Source organism: Xenopus laevis, chromosome 3S (assembly GCF_017654675.1).
Source record: "Xenopus laevis strain J_2021 chromosome 3S, Xenopus_laevis_v10.1, whole genome shotgun sequence".
Classification (NCBI taxonomy): Eukaryota; Metazoa; Chordata; class Amphibia; order Anura; family Pipidae; genus Xenopus; species Xenopus laevis.
The window spans coordinates 127,891,687-127,915,022 of NC_054376.1; the positions used below are offsets into that span (position 1 = coordinate 127,891,687).

General features: G+C 42.2%; 5 non-coding genes across 5 annotated transcripts; 4 read left to right on the forward strand and 1 right to left on the reverse strand.

Moving 5' to 3' along the window:
* The first annotated feature begins 9,891 nt into the window (after positions 1-9,891).
* Positions 9,892-9,973, forward strand: trnas-uga. Its single transcript has one exon. It is a non-coding gene; the product is annotated as a tRNA-Ser (tRNA).
* Positions 9,974-13,420: 3,447 nt separating this feature from the next.
* On the forward strand, positions 13,421-13,502 carry trnas-cga. The gene has a single exon. It is a non-coding gene; the product is annotated as a tRNA-Ser (tRNA).
* A 6,355-nt stretch (positions 13,503-19,857) lies between these two features.
* On the forward strand, positions 19,858-19,939 carry trnas-cga. The gene has a single exon. It is a non-coding gene; the product is annotated as a tRNA-Ser (tRNA).
* A 778-nt stretch (positions 19,940-20,717) lies between these two features.
* Positions 20,718-20,791, reverse strand: trnat-agu. Its single transcript has one exon. It is a non-coding gene; the product is annotated as a tRNA-Thr (tRNA).
* Positions 20,792-21,179: 388 nt separating this feature from the next.
* trnas-cga lies at positions 21,180-21,261 on the forward strand. The gene has a single exon. It is a non-coding gene; the product is annotated as a tRNA-Ser (tRNA).
* The last annotated feature ends 2,075 nt before the right edge of the window (positions 21,262-23,336 follow it).

Consider the following 23,336-nt stretch of genomic DNA (forward strand, 5'->3'; position numbering starts at 1 on the left):
ATAATACCGTCTCCAGAAACACCACCTGAGTGACGTTTTTCAAGCAGCAATAATATATTCCGTATCCACCACTGCTGTAGTGTATACGTTGACCTTGTAGGCATTATTTGCCCAGTGTGTTCTTCATTTTCAAACCACTGCCACTTAGCTGTGTGAGCTTGTTCACATTCTGTCTAAATATCAATAATAATACCGTCTCCAGAAACACCACCTGAGTGACGTTTTTCAAGCAGCAATAATATATTCCGTATCCACCACTGCTGTAGTGTATACGTTGACCTTGTAGGCATTATTTGCCCAGTGTGTTCTTCATTTTCAAACCACTCCCATCTAGCTCTGTGAGCTTGTTCACATTCTGTCTAAATATCAATAATAATACCGTCTCCAGAAACACCACCTGAGTGACGTTTTTCAAGCAGCAATAATATATTCCGTATCCACCACTGCTGTAGTGTATACGTTGACCTTGTAGGCATTATTTGCCCAGTGTGTTCTTCATTTTCAAACCACTGCCACTTAGCTGTGTGAGCTTGTTCACATTCTGTCTAAATATCAATAATAATACCGTCTCCAGAAACACCACCTGAGTGACGTTTTTCAAGCAGCAATAATATATTCCGTATCCACCACTGCTGTAGTGTATACGTTGACCTTGTAGGCATTATTTGCCCAGTGTGTTCTTCATTTTCAAACCACTGCCACTTAGCTGTGTGAGCTTGTTCACATTCTGTCTAAATATCAATAATAATACCGTCTCCAGAAACACCACCTGAGTTGTTGTTGTTTTTGTTTTAAAAATAATGCCAGGCAAAGGCAGGCCGCCACGCAGAGGCACTAGGGGGCGTGCTGCTATGCTATCCTGTGGCCCTAGGAAATTGCCCAGTTTTAAAAAGGCAATGACCCTGAACTCCCAAAATGCTGAAGAGGTAGTTGACTGGCTTACACAGCACACCCCCATCCTCTACCGTTTCTAACTTTACCACAACATCCTCATCCTCCACTGCTATGGGCACCCCACGTAACACTTCCTCCACCACCGGCGCCCCTTCTTCACTGGAGTCAGAGGAGTTATTTTCACATGAGTTTCTTGAACTGAGTGATGCGCAACCATTATTGGCAGAAGAAGATGAAGGAGATGAGGACGTTACACCAGATTTAATTCTGGCAGAGAACACAACAGAGATGGACATAATGAGTGATGACGAGGAGGTCCCCGCTGCTGCTTCCTTCTGTGAGCTGTTAGAAGAAATTGATGCATCTGAGGAGAATGATGATGAGGAGATTGATGTTTTGTGGGTGCCCAGTAGAAGAGAGCAAGAGGAGGATAGTTCAGATGGAGAGACGGAGAGTCAGAGAGGCAGGAGGAGAATAAGACTTAGAAGAAGCAGGGAGGACAGCTCGCAGGGAACAGTAGGGCAACAACATGTATCGGCACCTGTGGTCAGCCGGCCAACGCACCCGCCATTGCCGCCAACGCCGCCGACTTCTACTTTTACCCCCAGATTGCCAGCCTCAAAAAGGTCAGCAGTGTGGGATTTTTTTAATGTGTGTGCCTCTGACAAAAGCGTTGTAATTTGCAATGAGTGCAGTCAGAAACTGAGTCTTGGGAAGCCCAACAGCCACATAGGTACAACTTCTATGCGAAGGCACATGAACGGCAAGCACAAAGCACTTTGGGAGCAACACTTCAAAGGCAACAGGCAAACTAAAAGCCACCCTCCTTCTGGTCCAGCATCTTACTGCTCTACCTCTGCTGTCCTTGACCCGTCTGAACCACCCTCCACTCCGCCTTCCACCTTGACCACCAGTTCCCATTCCCAGTCATCTGCCCCCAGCCAAGTTTCTGTGAGGGCCATGTTTGAGCGTAAGAAGCCAATGTCTGCGAGTCACCCCCTTGCCCGGCGTCTGACAGCTGGCTTGTCTGCACTCTTAGCCCGCCAGCTTTTACCATACCAGCTGGTGGACTCTGAGGCCTTCCGCAAATTTGTAGCAATTGGGACACCGCAGTGGAAGGTACCCAGCCGCAATTCTTTTTCAAAAAAGGGAATACCACACCTGTACCACCATGTGCAGAGCCAAGTCACCGCATCTCTGTCACTTAGTGTTGGGCCAAAGGTCCATATGACTACTGACGCATGGTCCTCCAAGCATGGTCAGGGCAGGTATGTCACCTACACTGCCCACTGGGTGAACTTGGTCATGGCTGGGAAGCAGGAAATGTGTGGCTCAACAACGACAGTGGAGTTGGTGTCACCGCCACGGATTGCACGCGGTTCTGCCACCACCTCTACTCCTCCTTCGCTCTCTACCTCGTCTTCTTCCTCTTCTTCGTCCTCTGCTGCTGGGTCCTCCTCCTCCTCCACACCTGTGCACCCCCAGCTCCCCCTAGGCTATTCGACGTGCCAGGTACGCCGTTGTCATGCTGTCTTGGGGATGACGTGCCTGGAAAGCAAAAACCATACCGGATCTGTACTCCTGTCATCTCTGCAGTCACAGGCCGATCGGTGGCTGACCCCACACCAACTGAAGATCGGAAAAGTGGTGTGTGACAACGGAAGCAATCTGTTGGCAGCGTTGAGACTAGGCAATTTAACACATGTGCCCTGCATGGCACATGTTCTGAATTTAATAGTACAACGTTTTGTCTCAAAGTACCCAGGATTCCAGGACGTTCTCAGGCAGTCCAGGAAGGTGTCGGCCCATTTCAGACGTTCCTATACAGCCATGGCATGCCTTGCTGACATTCAGCAGCGGTACAACATGCCAGTCAGGCGTTTGATTTGCGACAGCCAGACTCGCTGGAATTCAACGCTCCTCATGTTGGAACGTCTGCTGCAACAACAAAGAGCCGTCAACGAATACCTGTTTGAACTGGGTGGTAGGACTGGATCTGCAGAGCTGGGGATTTTTTTCCCCCGTTACTGGGTGCTTATGCGCGATGCCTGCAGGCTCATGCGCCCTTTTGAAGAGGTTACAAATATGGTCAGTCGCACCGAAGGCACCATCAGCGACCTAATACCCTTTGCTTTCTTCCTGGAGCGTGCCGTGCGACGAGTGACAGATGAGGCTGTAGACCAGCGTGACGAGGAGCAGGAAGCGCACGATTTCTGGTCGGAATCACCAGAACGAACCCAGGCACCTGCTGCAACGCAGGGAGAGGTGTCAGAAGTGGAGTCAGAGGAGGAAGGTGGCTTTGTGGAGGAGGAGGGCCAACAGGAGCAGGCTTCCCAGGGGGCTAGTGGTGACCTTTTGGGGACCCCTGGTCTTGTACGTGGCTGGGGGGAGGAGACCGTGGATGATGCAGTCCTTGATAACGAGGAAGCGGAGATGGATACCTCTGCATCCAACCTTGTGAGAATGGGGTCTTTCATGCTGTCATGCCTGTTGAAGGACCCCCGTATCAAGAGGCTTAAGGAGAAGGACCTGTACTGGGTCGCGACTCTACTAGACCCTCGGTACAAGCATAAAGTGGCAGAAATGTTACCAACATACCACAAGTCTGAAAGGATGCTGCATTTACAAACCAGCCTGCAAAACATGTTGTACAATGCTTTTAAGGGTGATGTCACTTCAGGAACTCATCAACATTCCAGGGGCAGAGGTGCCAGTAATAGGGATGTAGCGAACGTCGGAAAAAAAGTTCGCGAACATATTCGCGAACTTGCGCAAAAATGCGAGCGGTTCGCGAACGGTTCGCGAACCCCATAGACTTCAATGGGAAGGCGAACTTTAACATCTAGAAAAGACATTTCTGGCCAGAAAAATGATTTTAAAGTTGTTTAAAGGGTGCAACGACCTGGACAGTGGCATGCCAGAGGGGGATCAAGGGCAAAAATGTATCTGAAAAATCTGCCTGTGTGTGCTTGGAAGAGATAGTGTAGGGGGAGAGCTGTTAGTGATTTCAGGGACAGATGATAGTAAGTTTGCTGGCTAGTAACCTGCTTGATACTGCTCTGTATTGGAGGGACAGAAGTCTGCAGGGATTTGAGGGACATTTTAGCTTAGGTAGCTTTGCTGGCTAGTAATCTACTGTTCTCTTTAAACAACTGCCATACGTTGACCTTGTAGGCATTGTTTGCCCAGTTTTTTTGGACGCAGCGACTGAAGCACAGTTGCCAGAAAAAATATGCCATATAAATGCTGAAAATAGTCATTTTTCGCCATACGTTGACCTTGTAGACATTGTTTGCCCAGTTTTTTTGGACGCAGCCACTGAAGCACAGTTGCCAGAAAAAATATGCCATATAAATGCTGAAAATAGTAATTTTTCGCCATACGTTGACCTTGTAGACATTGTTTGCCCAGTTTTTTTGGTTGCAGCCACTGAAGCACAGTTGCCAGAAAAAATATGCCACATAAATGCTGAAAATAGTCATTTTTTGCCAAAAAAAGTGACTCCGGTGTTTTTTCTGGAGACGGTAATATTATGGATATTTAGACAGAATGGGAACAAGGTCACACAGCTCGATGGCGGGTTGAAGAAAACAGTGTGCAAATAATGCCTACAAGGCCAACGTATACACTACTACAGCGGTGGATACGGATTACGTAAAATATATTATGGCTGCTTGAAAAAAGTGACTCCGGTGTTTTTTCTGGAGACGGTAATATTATGGATATTTAGACAGAATGTGAACAAGGTCACACAGCTCGATGGCGGGTTGAAGAAAACAGTGTGCAAATAATGCCTACAGGGCAAATAATGCCTAAAAGGTCAACTTATACACTACTACAGCGGTAGTAAAATAAAAAAAAGTAAAATAAAAAAAAAATGAATATTAAAAAAAAAAAATTAAAGTTGGTGCTGCTGAACTACTAGGAGCAGCAGATTAGCACACCAGTCCCACTCCCCAACACTGCTAGACTAATAGCACTGGGCTCTTATAGTAGTAGTAGTAGTAGTAGTAGTAAAACAACAAAAAAATAAATAAAAGCAGTCCTTACAAGGACTACTGTTATTGCAGCAGTCAGCAGATGAGATCAGAAGCAGGACAGCTGCCCACTGCAGCTACATACAGAGCACTGCAGTAGAAGGTAGATTACTAGCCAGCAAAGCTACCTAAGCTAAAATGTCCCTCAAACCCCTGCAGACTTCTGTCCCTCCAATAACAGAGCAGTATCAAAACGATTACTAGCCAGCAAACTTTCAACTGTCCCTGAAATCACTAACAGGCAGCAGCTCTCTCCCTACACTATCTCTTCAGCACACACAGGCAGAGTGAAAAAACGCTGCAGGGCTTCGGTTTTTATAGGGAAGGGGAGTGGTCCAGGGGAGAGCTTCCTGATTGGCTGCCATGTACCTGCTGGTCTGGGGTGAGAGGGCAAAAAAAAGCGCCAACAATGGCGAACCCAAAATGGCGAACGTCGCGCGACGTTCGCGAACTTCCGGCGAGCGCGAACACCCGATGTTCGCGCGAACAAGTTCGCCGGCGAACAGTTTGCGACATCTCTAGCCAGTAATCCTGCCACGAGCGCACCTGCAAGGACAAAGCACTTTGGCCACTCTGTAACGTCAGACATGCAAATGTTTTTCAGTCCAAGGCAGCGGCAGAACCCTTCGGGATCCACCCTCAAAGAACGCCTCGACCGGCAGGTAGCGGACTACCTGGCATTAACTGCAGATATCGACACTCTGAGGAGCGATGAACCCCTGGACTACTGGGTGCGCAGGCTTGATCTGTGGCCAGAGCTGTCACAATTTGCCATGAACCTCTTGTCTTGCCCAGCCTCAAGTGTGCTCTCAGAAAGGACCTTCAGTGCAGCAGGAGGGATTGTAACTGAGAAGAGAACTCGCCTAGGTCACAAAAGTGTGGATTACCTGACCTTTATTAAAATGAATGAGGGGTGGATCTCGGAGGGTTACTGCACGCCGGAAGACTTGTTCTGAGTTTCTGATTCTGACTCCCCATGCAGCTGTCCTTCTCTGCACGCCTCATGACTCCACATACAGCTGTCCTTTAGCGTCCTCCTCCCTCCACCACCGTTACAAACTAGGGTGCAAACCCTACTGGTTTAATTTGAATCCAGGTAAATCCTGAGTTTTTCTGGCCTCTGTGCTTCAGTGGCTGCGACCAAAAAAAACAGAATATTTTCAGCATTTATATGGCATATTTTTTCTGGCCTCTGTGCTTCAGTGGCTGTGACAAAAAAAATGAATATTTTCAGCATTTATATGGCATATTTTTTCTGGCCTCTGTGCTGCAGTGGCTGCGACAAAAAAAATTAATATTGTTTGCATTTATATGGCATATTTTTTCTGGCCTCTGTGCTGCAGTGGCTGCGACCAAAAAAAACAGAATATTTTCAGCATTTATATGGCATATTTTTCTGGCCTCTGTGCTTCAGTGGCTGTGACAAAAAAATGAATATTTTCAGCATTTATATGGCATATTTTTTCTGGCCTCTGTGCTTCAGTGGCTGCGACCAAAAAAAACAGAATATTTTCAGCATTTATATGGCATATTTTTTCTGGCCTCTGTGCTTCAGTGGCTGTGACAAAAAAATGAATATTTTCAGCATTTATATGGCATATTGTTTCGGCCTCTGTGCTTCAGTGGCTGCGACAAAAATAAATGAATATTTTCAGCATTTATATGGCATATTTTTTCTGGCCTCTGTGCTTCAGTGGCTGCGACCAAAAAAAACAGAATATTTTCAGCATTTATATGGCATATTTTTTCTGGCCTCTGTGCTTCAGTGGCTGTGACAAAAAATGAATATTTTCTGCATTTATATGGCATATTGTTTCGGCCTCTGTGCTTCAGTGGCTGCGACAAAAATAAATGAATATTTTCAGCATTTATATGGCATATTTTTTCTGGCCTCTGTGCTTCAGTGGCTGCGGCCAAAAAAAACAGAATATTTTCAGCATTTATATGGCATATTTTTTCTGGCCTCTGTGCTTCAGTGTCTGCGACAAAAAAAATTTATATTGTTAGCATTTATATGGCATATTTTTCCTGGCCTCTGTGCTGCAGTGGCTGCGACAAAAAAAAATTAATATTGTTTGCATTTATATGGCATATTTTTTCTGGCCTCTGTGCTGCAGTGGCTGCGACAAAAAAAAATTAATATTGTTTGCATTTATATGGCATATTTTTTCTGGCCTCTGTGCTGCAGTGGCTGCCACAAAAAAAAATTAATATTTTCAGCATTTATATGGCATATTGTTTCTGGACTTCTGGTTCAGTGGCTGCGACAAAAAAAACATAATTTTTCAGGAAAGTACACATGCCTAATTTTTCAGGGTTCTGCAACAGTGGCAAAATCGCATCTTTTATGGTCACCGCAGGTGATCAATAAAGTAGACCAAAACTGGGCCCACACTGCAGAATCAGTGTTTTTTGGTTCACTTCACTGTACATTGAATTACCTCTGCCTGACAGTGCACGTGCGCACAAGCACGGTGACTGCTAAACACACCACTACAGAAATATTGCCACCAACAGGACGAACATCCTGGAGGTGACAAGCTCAACTAGTAATTAAAAACTATTATTTGCTCACTTGACGGTATCATTCATTAAAGCTCTTTGCGTCTTTTTGCGTTGCAGTAAGCACCGCGTTTCGTCTTTGCGTGTGAACAGGCTGTAACCTTTACACGACTTGATTGGCATGTAGACGCCGGACGTTTTAAAGCATTTTATTACACAGGTTTAGAAATGTAGTGTGATTTCTGCCCTTTACAGCACAAAACGCAGCGCTGTGTCAACAATGGATTTTTTAGAAACATTTTTGCCCTTGATCCCCCTCTGGCATGGCACTGTCCAGGTCGTTGCACCCTTTAAACAACTTTAAAATCATTTTTCTGGCCAGAAATGTCTTTTCTAGCTTTTAAAATTCGCCTTCCCATTGAAGTCTATGGGGTTCGCGACGTTCGCGAACCGTTCGCATTTTTGACGCAAGTTCGCGAATATGTTCGCGAACTTTTTTTCCGACGTTCGCTACATCCCTAGTGGTCAGTGGTTCCACCCAAAGCCAAAGGCAACTGCTATAGACAGATAAGTGGGCTGAGACCGGAACCTTGGAGTTACTTCTGAGTTTGGGATACTGAAACTTTTTTACACACCGGACAAAAAACTGGAAAAATGCGATAAGAATTAAATGATCACATCATTGTTACTTACTATTGAGTGTGTTTGCTTCAGAACCTCTACTATAGTTTATATAAACAAACAGCCTGTGTAGCCATGGGGCCGCCATTGAAGCACAGGATACATAGTAGATAACAGATAAGTACTACTATAGTTTATATAAACAAGCTGTTGTGTAGCAATGGGGGCAGTCATTCAAGCACAGGATACACAGTAGATAACAGATAAGTAATACTATAGTTTATATAAACAAGCTGTTGTGTAGCCATGGGGGCAGCCATTCAAGCACAGGATACACAGTAGATAACAGATAAGTAATACTATAGTTTATATAAACAAGCTGTTGTGTAGCCATGGGGGCAGCCATTCAAGCACAGGATACACAGTAGATAACAGATAAGTACTACTATAGTTTATATAAACAAGCTGCTGTGTAGCCATGGGGGCAGCCATTCAAGCACAGGATACACAGTAGATAACAGATAAGTACTACTATAGTTTAAATAAACAAGCTGCTGTGTAGCCATGGGGGCAGCCATTCAAGCACAGAATACACAGTAGATAACAGATAAGTACTACTATAGTTTATCTAAACAAACAGCCTGTGTAGCCATGGGGGCAGCCATTCAAGCACAGGATACACAGTAGATAACAGATAAGTACTACTATAGTTTATATAAACAAACAGCCTGTGTAGCCATGGGGGCAGCCATTCAAGCACAGGATACACAGTAGATAACAGATAAGTACTACTATAGTTTATATAAACAAACAGCCTGTGTAGCCATGGGGGCAGCCATTCAAGCACAGGATACACAGTAGATAACAGATAAGTACTACTATAGTTTATATAAACAAGCTGCTGTGTAGCAATGGGGGCAGCCATTCAAGCACAGGATACACAGTAGATAACAGATAAGTTTGGAAGACTCCCATTGCATACCACAGAGCGTATCGGTTATCTACTGTGTATCCTGTGCTTGAATGGCTGCCCCCATGGCTACACAGCAGCTAATGGTCCTCTAAGCAGTTCCTCTGGATACTTTAAAATCCTCCTGAGTTTGTATGGTTTTAATGTGTGGCTATGTTTCATTGCAGTATATAGCCTTTCTTCATGGTGACCACCTTAAAGGATAAGTAAACCATGAAAATAAGTGAATGTAAAATTGATAAGGGGCTATTCTAAGCACTTTTGTTATTTACATTCTTTATATATTTTCTTTTAATTCCAAGATATTAAGGGATACATGTACTGTTAATATGAATGAATTTTGTTACAACAGCGCCACCTGCTGGTCAGTTTCCCACCAGTCTGACCAGCAAGTAGTCAAGGAAGTTGTCAGGAGAAAGAAAGAGGCTGATGTTCTTCTGCTTAGGAATAAAATTAGAAACCTTTCTCACATCTTTCCTAAGCAGAAGAACATCAGCCTCTTTCTTTCTCCTGACAACTTCCTTGACTACTTGCTGGTCAGACTGGTGGGAAAATGACCAGCAGGTGGCGCTGTTGTAACATAATTCATTCATATTAACAGTACATGTATCCCTTAATATCTTGGAATTAAAAGAAAATATATAAAGAATGTAAATTGCAAAAGGTTTGTAGAATCGCACCCTCATCAATTTTGCATTCACTTATTTTGAAGGTTTACTTATCCTTTAAGCATAAAAAATGCTGAGAATGTGTGATTATTGTAATGGTCAAATTTGGATTTTACCTATGAATTCTTCTTGCTAAATGACCCCCCCCCCAATTATCTCAAAAGATTTGTAGCCAAGATAAACCAGTCGATACATGTGGGCTGTGATGGCCGAGTGGTTAAGGCGTTGGACTTGAAATCCAATGGGGTTTCCCTGCACAGGTTCAAATCCTGTTCACAGCGAAATCATTTTAAAAGCTTCATTGTTCCAATCAGTACAATCTAAAGGTGGCCATACACGGGCCGGTAAAAGCTACCAACAGACCGAGTCGGCAGTTTATTGGCCCCCCGATGGGCTTCCGTGGCCAGATCTCATCGGATGGGACTAAAAATCCCATCGGATCGCAGCCGCATCTGTTCGTTGTTGCGGTCCCGCGATCCGACAACCCATTACCATTTGTTAGGATCCGAACGTCGGGCCCTAGGGCCCATGATCGGATCAGCCTGATGATATCGGGGAGAGATCCGCTCATTTGGCGACATCGCCAGCGAGCGGATCTCTCCGTGTATGGCCACCTTAATATGCCGTATAGAGTTGGGCAATCATACTTCATGGTTGTCTGCCGGATTATATATAAAAGATGATGTACAAAGACTTCTGCAGATCTCTTGGACAGGACCATATTCAGCCTCCAGTTGGACAGCCCTGGTTTAGATAACAAAGTTCTAATGGTGAGTGGTATTTAATGACAAACGGACCTCCCACCCATATTAATTGATTAAGGACAATAAGATATTTGCTGCAAGAAGCCTATAGGCCAGGGGTGTCCAACCCGCGGCCCGCGGGCCGCATGCCGCCCGAAATGGAGATCCGTGCGGCCCAGCAGGAAGCAATCTGTTTGCCATTTTGCGCGTCAGAGCAAAGGCACGCCTCCTCTCCCCACAGCTTTGCTGGACTGGCTGCAGCCTCTCTACTGTGCGCGCGGTGCGTGTGACATCACCGCCGGCGCTCTGCGTGTGACGTCAGCGCCGGCGCTCTGCGTATGACGTCACCGCCTGTGTTTTCCGCACCAGTCTCCCCAACGGCTGCTAGCTAGCAGCTAGTGTTTGGCGCCAATTTCCTGGCTTTGCTGGGCCCTGCCCCCTCTTGTCTGGGAGCATGATAAAGGCACACAGAGAGAGAGCAACTCCCAAAACTATGTGGCTCTTCTCCTGCCTAATGAAAGGCTAGCTTCAGCCTGCAGCTTACTGGCAAGTCTGGCACTCTTGCACTCCACAGCAACCAATTATGATTACCTCAGCTCCCCTGGTTCAGCACAATACACCTGCACAGTATTTTTACAGGTACAGAATTTTTTACTCTTTTAGTCTGGCTTAGTGCTTTGCATTTGACATGATAAATTTGGAAGTAGGGATTTGTGCAATAACACCCCTGGGCCATTTACCTATTCCATAATTTTCTGGAATTATTATTTTTACTAAATTCACTGTGTGTAGGTCTGTAGGATAAGGCATTAATTCACTATTAAATCTATTTGACAACCAATTTGTTCACTCAACTTATTTATTCAATCATGTTAATTAAAGAGCAGTGCAATAAATTAGAATTAATACAAAAATGAATTAAAAATGAATTAAAAATAAATTAATTCCCAAGCCCCCTGTGATTCCCAATAATCAATTGATTTGTTTTTTAAGATAATTAATTATGAGGTAAATGTACTTAATAGCTTATAAGTGCATTGCAATGAATAATCACTTCTTAATTAAATTCACAGTTCATAGTATCAAAAATAGAGAATAAACTTTGTAACTGAAAAATGAATTATAAATAAATTGTTTATTCAACTTCAAAAGTAGCCCAAACATAGCACAATATGTGTAGTGAAATAAAAAAATTTATGAAAATACGCCAGTTACAAATTGGGCCTCTTTTAGTTACGCCCCTGGTGATGGTCAAGTCTGTACCTACCATTTTGCTTTGTTGGAAAATTAGCAGAACAGTGAAAATTTTAAAAAGGAATATTTTCACATACATTCATTTATTTTTTAGACTTTTTTTTACTGCAAATATTGAACTATTTTTGGGCTACCTTTGAAGTGCCACTTGGCTAGTTTTGGGCTGGTTTTGAAAATTAGACCTGGCAACCCTGAGAAGGTTGCTCTATATTTGTCCCATATTCCAGTGTATAGCTCAATCTGGTTATCTAGCTGGTATTGTAGTTAATTTCTGTGTATTTCCTTTATTTTTATAAATCAAAAGTGTTTCTCATGTGCGGCCCCAGAAAATTTTTCTTCTTCAAATGTGGCCCAGGGAAGCCAAAAGGTTGGACACCCCTGCTATAGGCAATACTCAGAGCTCTTACAAATATGCCTTCCCCTTTAAACAAAACAGATATTGTCCATATATTGCAATAAATACCATTTTCTGCTGAATTATATTTATAACAAGCATATCCATTCAAATCAACAACATTTCATTAAGTCTCACCTGATCTCCCGATCTCCATTAGATGAATACAATCCCTCCAAAGTTAATGTTTCTGCTCAGATAGGTTTCATGGCCAAACATCTGATCTGACCTTTCAGGCAACTGTTCAGTTGGTCAGTTTGTACCCACTTAAGCAAAATGGGATCTACAAAAAGAATACGTCTGTTTCACTGGGGCGGTAAATGAATTGAGTGGTGTAAGATCTCAGTAGGTGCTGCAGAATAGGTCAGTACTATCTTAATAGAGTACTAAAGGCACTGCTGAGATTTGGATTCAGGATCTCATGTTAAACAGACAAGTGCGTTAACCAACAAACTTCCTTTTGAAAAGTTTCCTGGCTTTGGGACATTTTGGCACTCTAAAGAGATTTTTTGGGGTTACTTTCTTATGTACCTAGAAAAACTACATACCAATGTCTCCACCATGTCCTCCCTACTGTAACCAGTGCAAAGCCAAGCTGGCCAAAGGCCCTAGGATAATTGGCTGACCAGCTCGCTCACCTCCACCCCACTCTGCACACTCTCTTCTGAGAACTACATCATAATAATGTGTCTGTAGACCCAAGAGTGAGTAGGACTTACCCTCTTTGTGCCCATATGGTGACATGTAACAAACAAGATTCTATTGTTCCCTGTAAAATAAACTTCCCATATTCCCATTATCCAAGATCTTATGATAATTGTCGTGGACTGTAGTAACTGAAAAAAGCTATTTTACCGTCACTAACAGTCTCAGGATGGGCTTCTCTTTGATCATCAGGCCAGTGAAGGAGCCAGCTAATTAGAATATAGTGGTTGTTCCTATTCAATACACATGTTACATTGCCCCAGAAGTGTTGTATGGGTTTTTTTTTTTCGAAAGAAGGAAAACATTTGACAGCAATAGAGGAAATTTAGACTTCCCGAAATAAGACTATTCTTCCTCCTAGTTGGTAAGATAAATAGAAGAAAGGTTTAACATCCCTGACCCCTCCTATAAATAGGAGTTAACCCCGATCTATGGTTTTAGTGTTTGGTGACATGTATCACTGGAGTCCATAGTCTTTCCTCATGGTGGCCACCTTAAGCATAAAAAGTGATGAGAATACAGTGATTAATGGTCAAATCCTGATTTTACCCATATATTCTTCTAAAAAAATTACCCCCAATTATCGCAAAAGGTTTGGGCGGCCAGGATGAGACTAACAAACCAACAAGTGGGCTGTGATGGCCGAGTGGTTAAGGCGTTGGACTCGAAATCCAATGGGGTTTCCCTGCACAGGTTCAAATCCTGTTCACAGCGATATAGTTTTAAAAGCTTCATTGTTCCACTAACATTCAGTATAGAGCTCTGGTTTAGATATCAAAGTTCTGGTGTGGTGAGTGGTTCCACCCAAAGCCAAAGGCAACTGCTATAGACAGATAAGTGGGCTGAGACCGGAACCTTGGAGTTACTTCTGAGTTTGGGATACTGAAACTTTTTTACACAAGGGACAAAAAACTGGAAAAATGCGATTTCCCCCCCATCAATAAGAATTAAATGATCACGTCATTGTTACTTACTATTGAGTGTGTTTGCTTCAGAACTACTATAGTTTATATAAACAAACAGCCTGTGTAGCCATGGGGGCAGCCATTCAAGCACAGGATACACAGTAGATAACAGATAAGTACTACTATAGTTTATATAAACAAACAGCCTGTGTAGCCATGGGGGCAGCCATTCAAGCACAGGATACACAGTAGATAACAGATAAGTACTACTATAGTTTATATAAACAAGCTGCTGTGTAGCCATGGGGGCAGCCATTCAAGCACAGGATACACAGTAGATAACAGATAAGTACTACTATAGTTTATGTAAACAAGCTGCTGTGTAGCCATGGGGGCAGTCATTCAAGCACAGGATACACAGTATATAACAGATAAGTACTACTATAGTTTATATAAACAAGTTGCTGTGTAGCCATGGGGGCAGCCATTCAAGCACAGGATACACAGTAGATAACAGATAAGTACTGTTGTGTCCATGGAATATAGTGAAACACACAGACAAGTAGCTGCTGGAGTAATTGTGTAATGCTTAACAGGAAGGAAACTCCATAACTCAGTAAGATAAAAGTAGCATAGAAAACATAACAGCAGATTCAACAGGAAGCCTTATACATAAGACTCTAGTACTAGAACAGCATCAGCAGATTCAACAGGCACAATTACTTTATCTCATATTTAACAGTTCTCTCCCCCATCAAGATTCATGGTGGTAACACCTGTAAAATGAATGGTTAATAAAAGTCACAAGTTATAAGTTAAGTCTATCAGGAGGTCGATGCTCTCTTTGTGGGTAACGCCTAGAAATGTTGCCCTCTTCTATGGAAGGAAACTGGTGCTCGGAACAATCAGGTACCACCGATGCTTCAGAGTACGTACTCTCCATTTCGGTTGGACTTGCAGGGGTTGTTACCTCTGGTGATGTCACAATCTGGGGCTCAAGGGGTACCCCATTAGTATAGGGAATTCCAACAAGGCTTTGTGTCTGGTTTTGCTCAGTGGTAACTGCAGTATTACGTAGCTGGTCAATATGACGACGCCAATATAGATTGCCTGCCACTTTTACCGTGTAACTGCATGGACCTCTTTGAGCAGTGACAATTGCTGGTAGCCATTTATTAGGCCCTCTGTAGTTCCTTGCCAAGACGGTTTGCCCAACACTAAGCTGCCGCAAGGTTCTCCTCTCTCCTCCCCTGATTTTAAACTGGTGGTTTCTCACATGACGATTGAGATCTGGTTTCAGCAAGTCTAACCGAGACCTAAGATCGCGGCCCATAAATAACCTTGCAGGTGTACAGCCTGTAGTTGTATGAATTGAATTCCGATAGGATAACAAAAACCTTGCCAGTTTATGCTGCAGGGATCCACTGTCATGTGCCATTGACCGCAGTGACTGTTTCATAGTTTGTACAAATCTTTCAGCTAAACCATTTGTTGCAGGATGGTATGGATTTGAAGTAGAATGTTTAATTCCATTGCGTTTCATAAACAATTGAAATTCTTCAGAAATGAATTGAGGACCATTATCACTAACAATCTGTTCAGGTATTCCAGTTCTTGCAAACAAGGTTCTCAATATATCAATAGTATATGAGGTACTAGTAGACTTCATGCAGAAAACCTCTGGCCATTTAGAATGAGCATCCACAATAATGAAAAACATCAGTCCCAGAAATGGTCCAGCAAAATCAATGTGTATACGTTGCCAAGGAGTAGAGGGCCATTCCCACAGATGAACTGGAGCTGGTTGTGGCATAGACTGCACCTCTTGACATCCAATGCACTTGTTTGCTAGTTGCTCTATTTGTTGATCAATTCCTGGCCACCATACAAAACTCCTTGCAAGTGACTTCATTTTTACTATGCCTAGATGGCCTTCATGCAGCTCATCTAGTACTCTTGGTTGCAACTTTGTGGGAACAACAACACGAACCCCCCACATTACACATCCTTCATGTATGGTCAGTTCATGTCTACGTGAGTAGTAAGGAATTAGTGGGGCCTTATCTGTATACTTCCAGCCTTTAAGAGTTGCCTCATAGACACATGCTAGAGTGGGATCTCTTTTGGTTTCATTCTCAATCATTTTACAGGTTAGAGGAAGGCAATCAATCTGATGTACATTAACATATTCAGAATTTTCCTCAGAACTGTCTTGATCTGGTAGTGGCAGACGTGACAGTCCATCTGCATTTGCGTGTGCAGCTGTCCTCTTGAACTCAATATCATAGTCATAACCAGCAAGAAACAAAGCCCAGCGCTGCATGCGCGCAGCAGCTGTTGCAGAAACTCCTTTCTTTGGGTGAAGTATTGCAACCAATGGCTGATGGTCTGTTATGAGTGTAAACTTCCGGCCATATAAGAATTGATTAAATCTTTTCACTCCCCAGATAAGGCTAAGTGCTTCCTTGTCTATCTGTGCATAGTTGCGTTCTGCACTTGTGAGTGATCTTGAAGCAAATGCTATCGGCCTTTCACTTTTGTCTGGGAGAACATGAGATATCACAGCTCCAATGCCATATGGGGAAGCATCACATGCCAGTTTTAATGGCAAGGAAGCATTGAAATGCACGAGGACATCATCAGACGTGACCAATGTCTTTGCTTCCTTGAAGGCTTTGTCACACTGTACAGTCCACTCCCATTTTTGACCTCTCTGCAGCAATTGATTTAATGGGTATAGCACAGTTGCAAGATTTGGAACAAACCGGCTGTAATAATTAATAAATCCCAAAAATGATCTGAGCTGTGTTACATCCTTGGGCAGTGGTGCTTGTAACACTGCTTGGATTTTCTCTGGAGACTTGTGCAAGCCATTGGCATCTATAATATGTCCACAATATTGTATAGAGTCCTTAAAGAAGGCACATTTTTCTTTGTTGGCTCTTAGTCCATATTCTTCCAGCCGTGTTAGAACCCTCTTTAGGTTTTCCAAATGTTCTGTATCATCTGTGCCTGTCACAATTATGTCATCCAGATAACATTTAGTATGTGGAATGCCTTGTAGAACTTGATCCATGGCTCTTTGCCATATGGCAGGTGCCGAGGCCACGCCAAATACTAATCTGTTGTATCGGTATAGTCCTTTTGGCGTGTTGATTGTAAGGTAGTGTTTGGCATTTTCCACTACCTCCATTTGTAAGTAGGCTTGAGCAAGATCGATTTTGCTGAATTTTAGTCCACCCGCAAGAGAGGCAAATATATCCTCAATCAAAGGTAAGGGATACTTATCAGACTGTAGAACGGGGTTAATGGAAACTTTAAAATCTCCACATATTCTAACTGAACCATCCCTTTTTATAATAGGCACAATAGGTGTGCCCCAGTCACTCCAAGAGACTTTTGAAATTACTCCATCTTGTTCTAGACGATCCAATTCTGCTTCGACTTTTGGACGAATACTATAAGGCACTAGACGAGCTTTGTGAAATTTGGGCTGTGCATTTTCCTCAAGGCATATATTAGCCTTGATGTGTTTTAAAGTACCCATGCCTTCTTTAAATACTTCTGAGGCTTGAGCTAAAATGGCCTTTAAATGTTCCACTGGTTTGGTGTTATCAGCAGACACTGAATGTAACATTTTTATGGATTTCCAGTCAATGGGTATTTTGTGTAACCACTCCCGGCCCCATAATGCAGGACCACCTGTCTCCACCACATATAAGTCCAGCTGGCATTTAAAATTTTTGTACTCTACCTCAGCATTTAAAACTCCAAGTGGCACTATCTTCTGTCCAGTGTATGTTTTTAGTAGCAGTTTTGTTTTTTGAAGAGGTGTGTCTTTAAATATTTTTTTATATTCCGGGTGTGTTATTATTGAAACAGCAGACCCTGTGTCTAATTCCATCTTAACTGGAATACCAGCTATTTTTGGTGTTAGCCAGATGACAGATCGGTCACCGGTATCTGCATGATACACATCAATACTTCCAAGTTCAGAATCAGTGCTATCAGCTAAACAAGCATTATGAACATCATGTGTATTTGTAAAAGGCTGTTTTGAAACAGGGAAGCTCATTTTGTCACTTAGGCATACTGCTTGGATATGGCCCTTTTTATTACATTTTCTGCAGTAAGCATTCTTGAATTTGCAGGTTGCTGCATTATGGAATCCTTTCCCACACCTGTAGCAAGATCCAGAATTCGGATTAGAATATCTTTTATTTTGACCTGCCACCACTCTATGCAAATCAGTTGCTGCTTTCTCTAGTGTTTCTGCTTTGCTTCTGTTCTGTAATTCTAATGTGTCCTTAGCAGCGGTCTCCATTGCTACTGCAATTTCTATTGCTCGTTTAAATGTGATGTTATCCTCTGTTAGCAGCCTTTTCTGTATGTTTTCACTGCATAAACCACATACAAATCTGTCCCTTAGTGCATCATTCAGTCCATCCTTAAAATCACAGTGTTCTGACAGTTTCCTTAACTCTGCTGCAAACACACAAACTGTCTCACCCTCCTGCTGGTTCCTTTTGTGAAATCTGAATCTTTCTGCTATAACCAGGGGCTTAGGTGACATGTGTTCCTGAACAATTTGCACTATTTCTTTAAAGCTTTTAGAAGATGGTTTTTCTGGTGCTGTTAAGTTGCGCACAAGGCTGTACGTTTTGCCCCCTATTACACTGAGTAATGCTGCCACATGTTTCTCTAGGGGTATGTCATTTACTTCCAAATACTGTTCCAGTCTCTCTATATATGTAGCCCAGTCCTCTATTGAGCTGTCAAATGCTTCCACTTTCCCAATATGTCCAGCCATATTTCCAGATAGCATACAACTCTCTGCAGGGACTTACCACTGTTCTGTGTCTTTTTTTTTTTTTTTTTTTTAACTGCAGCTTTTGGTGTCTCACATTTAGCAGATCTTGCTAAAATCTCATCCTCGTCGTCAATCTGTTGTGTCCATGGAATATAGTGAAACACACAGACAAGTAGCTGCTGGAGTAATTGTGTAATGCTTAACAGGAAGGAAACTCCATAACTCAGTAAGATAAAAGTAGCATAGAAAACATAACAGCAGATTCAACAGGAAGCCTTATACATAAGACTCTAGTACTAGAACAGCATCAGCAGATTCAACAGGCACAATTACTTTAGCTCATATTTAACAAGTACTACTATAGTTTATATAAACAAGCTGCTGTGTAGCCATGGGGGCAGCCATTCAAGCACAGGATACACAGTAGATAACAGATAAGTACTACTATAGTTTATATAAACAAGCTGCTGTGTAGCCATGGGGGCAGCCATTCAAGCACAGGATACACAGTAGATAACAGATAAGTACTACTATAGTTTATGTAAACAAGCTGCTGTGTAGCCATGGGGGCAGCCATTCAAGCACAGGATACACAGTAGATAACAGATAAGTACTACTATAGTTTATATAAACAAGTTGCTGTGTAGCCATGGGGGCAGCCATTCAAGCACAGGATACACAGTAGATAACAGATGGTGCCGCATCAGTAATGGTCCTCTAAGCAGTTCCTCGGGATACTTTAAAATCCTCCTGAGTTTTTATGGTTTTAGTGTGTGGCTATGTTTCATTGCAGTATAAAGCCTTTCTTCATGGTGACCACCTTAAAGGATAAGTAAACCATGAAAATAAGTGAATGTAAAATTGATAAGGGGCTATTCTAAGCACTTTTGTAATTTACATTCATAATTTATTTTGTCTTGATTCCAAGATATTAAGGAATACATGTACTGTTAATATGAATGAATTTAGTTACAACAGCGCCACCTGCTGGTCAGTTTCTGACCAGTCTGACCACCAAGTAGTCAAGGAAGTTGTCAGGAGAAAGAAAGAGGCTGATGTTCTTCTGCTTAGGAAATATGTGAGAAATGTTTCTAATTCTTTTCCTAAGCAGAAAAACATCAGAGTAGCCTATTTAAAGAATGTAAATTACAAAGGTTCGTAGAATCGCACCCTCATCAATTTTGCATTCACTGATTATGAAGGTTTACTTATCCTTTAAGCATAAAAAATGCTGAGAATACAAATATTATTGTAATGGTCAAATTTTGATTTTACCCATGAATTCTTCTTGCTAAATGACCCCCTAATTATCTCAAAAGATTTGTGGCCAAAATAAACCAATCAATACAAGTGGGCTGTGATGGCCGAGTGGTTAAGGCGTTGGACTCGAAATCCAATGGGGTTTCCCTGCACAGGTTCAAATCCTGTTGCCAGTGAGATGATTTTCATTATTCCAATCAGTACAGTCTAACCTTCTGCATAGAGCGTGGTAATTATTCCTCATGGCTGAAGGCTAGATTATGTAAAAAAATGTTAAAAAAGCCTCCAGTTGGACAGCCCTGGTTTAGATAACAAAGTTCTAATGGTGAGTGGTATTTAATGACAAACGGACCCTCCCACCCATATTAATTGATTAAGGACAATAAGACATTTGCTGCAAAAAGTCTATAGGAAAGTCCACACCAAACAGAGCTCTTACATATATGTTCTCCCCTTTAAACAAAACAGATATTGTCCATATATTGCAATAAATACCATTTTCTTCAGAATTATATATATAACAAGCATATTCATTAAAATCTACAGCATTTCATTAAGTCTCACCTGATCTCCCGATCTCCATCAGATGAATACAATCCCTCCAAAGTTATTTATTCTGCTCAGATAGGTTTCATGGCCAAACATCTGATCTGACCTTTCAGGCAACTATTCAGTTGGTCAGTTTGTACCCACTTAAAGAGATACTGACACCAGAAATTAAACTCTTTTTTACATCTATCATTGTATTGTCTTTGAAATCAACTTATAACTTTGCCATAAAGTATTTGCACAATCCTTTTACATTACCTGTCTGGTGCCCCATGTTCCTGTATGAGGGGGCGGCCATATTTGTGCAGCAGGAGTCCGTTAGTATTAGAAAATGTTACTGACAGGCTGAGATGGGACAGTATCTAAATAGAGTAGTAAATAAGTAATAATAATATCAGAAAACAAAGGCACTGCTGAGATTTGAACTCAGGATCTCCTGTTTACTAGACAGGCGCTTTAACCAACTAAGCCACAGCACCACTTTGATATATAAATCTATAGACTTAGAAAAATATTGTCACTCCAGAGGCATTTTCTGGTGGTACTTTCTCATTTAGCTAAAAAACTACATACCAATGTCTCCAACATGTCCTCCTTCTATAATGGTGACCACCTTAAGCATAAAAAGTGATGAGAATACAGTGATTAATGGTCAAATCCTGATTTTACCCATATATTCTTCTTGATAAATAAAGTATTTAACTAGTATGTTTTAATTTTGTCTAAAAAAGTGGATCAGGATGCGTTTCACTGCATGTTGTACTTGTATAACTATACATGTGACAAATAAAGAATCTTATCTCTTAAATTACTCCCAATTATCCTAAAAGGTTTGGGTGGCCAGGATGGGGCAAACAATGCAATTGGGCTGTGATGGCCGAGTGGTTAAGGTGTTGGACTCGAAAACCAATGGGTTTTCCCTGCACAGGTTCAAATCCTGTTCACAGCGAGATGATTTTAAAAGCTTCATTGTTCCACTAACATTCAGTATAGAGCTCTGGTTTAGATATCAAAGTTCTAGTGTGGTCAGTGGTTCCACCCAAAGCCAAAAACAGCTGCTATAGACAGATAAGTGGGCTGAGACCGGAACCTTGGAGTTACTTCTGAGTTTGGGATACTGAAACTTTTTTACACACTGGACAAAAAACTGGAAAAATGTGATTTCCCCCCATCAATAAAAATTAAATGATCACATCATTGTTACTTACTATTGAGTGTGTTTGCTTCAGAACCTCTACTATAGTTTATATAAACAAACAGCCTGTGTAACCATGGGGACAGCCATTCAAGCACAGGATACACAGTAGATAACAGATAAGTACTACTATAGTTTATATAAACAAGCTGTTGTGTAGCCATGGGGGCAGCCATTCAAGCACAGGATACACAGTAGATAACAGATAAGTACTACTATAGTTTATGTAAACAAGCTGCTGTGTAGCCATGGGGACAGCCATTCAAGCACAGAATACACAGTAGATAACAGATAAGTACTACTATAGTTTATATAAACAAGCTGCTGTGTAGCCACGGGGCAGCCATTCAAGCACAGGATACACAGTAGATAACAGATAAGTACTACTATAGTTTATGTAAACAAGCTGCTGTGTAGCCATGGGGACAGCCATTCAAGCACAGAATACACAGTAGATAACAGATAAGTACTACTATAGTTTATGTAAACAAGCTGCTGTGTAGCCATGGGGACAGCCATTCAAGCACAGAATACACAGTAGATAACAGATAAGTACTACTATAGTTTATATAAACAAGCTGCTGTGTAGCCATGCGGGCAGCCATTCAAGCACAGGATACACAGTAGATAAAAGATAAGTACTACTACAGTTTATATAAACAAGCGGCTGTGTAGCCATGGGGACAGCCATTCAAGCACAGGATACACAGTAGATACCAGATAAGTACTACTATAGTTTATATACCGTATATACTCGAGTATAAGCCGACCCGAGTATAGGCCGAGGTACCTAATTTTACCTACGAAAACTGGGAAAACTTATTGACTCTAGTATAAGCCTAGACACAAGTACAGCCCTGTCTCCCAGCAGCGCACATTCCACCAAGGCGACCCCCCAGTGATCAACTGGACTTCTTTGCAAAATTGATGGTGACAGAGAATTGCCAAACGGATTACTGTGTGCATTGTCCCACTGTCCCACTACCATGTGCAGATGGCACTGTGTGATATTGCAGTTACTGTTAATCCTTCATATAACCAACAGAGGGTGCTGTGTGATATTGCAGTCACTGTTATTCTTCCATATAACCAACAGAGGGTGCTGTGTGATATTGCCATCACTGTTATTCTTTCATACAACCAACAGAGGGCGCTGTGTGATATTGCAGTCACTGTTATTCTTTCATACAACCAACAGAGGGTGCTGTGTGATATTGCAGTCACTGTTAATCTTTCATATAACCAACAGAGGGCGCTGTGTGATATTGCAGTCACTGTTATTCTTTCATATAACCAACAGATGGCGCTGTGTGATATTGCAGTCACTGATAATCCTTCATATAACCAACAGAGGGCGCTGTGTGATATTGCAGTCACTGTTATTCTTTCATATAACCAACAGATGGCGCTGTGTGATATTGCAGTCACTGTTAATCCTTCATACAACCAACAGAGGGCGCTGTGTGATATTGCAGTCACTGTTAATCTTTCATATAACCAACAGAGGGCGCTGTGTGATATTGCAGTCACTGTTATTCTTTCATATAACCAACAGAGGGCGCTGTGTGATATTGCATTCACTGTTAATCTTTCATATAACCAACAGAGGGCGCTGTGTGATATTGCAGTCACTGTTAATCCTTCATACAACCAACAGAGGGCGCTGTGTGATATTGCAGTCACTGTTATTCTTTCATATAACCAACAGATGGCGCTGTGTGATATTGCAGTCACTGTTATTCTTTCATATAACCAACAGATGGCGCTGTGTGATATTGCAGTCACTGTTAATCCTTCATACAACCAACAGAGGGCGCTGTGTGATATTG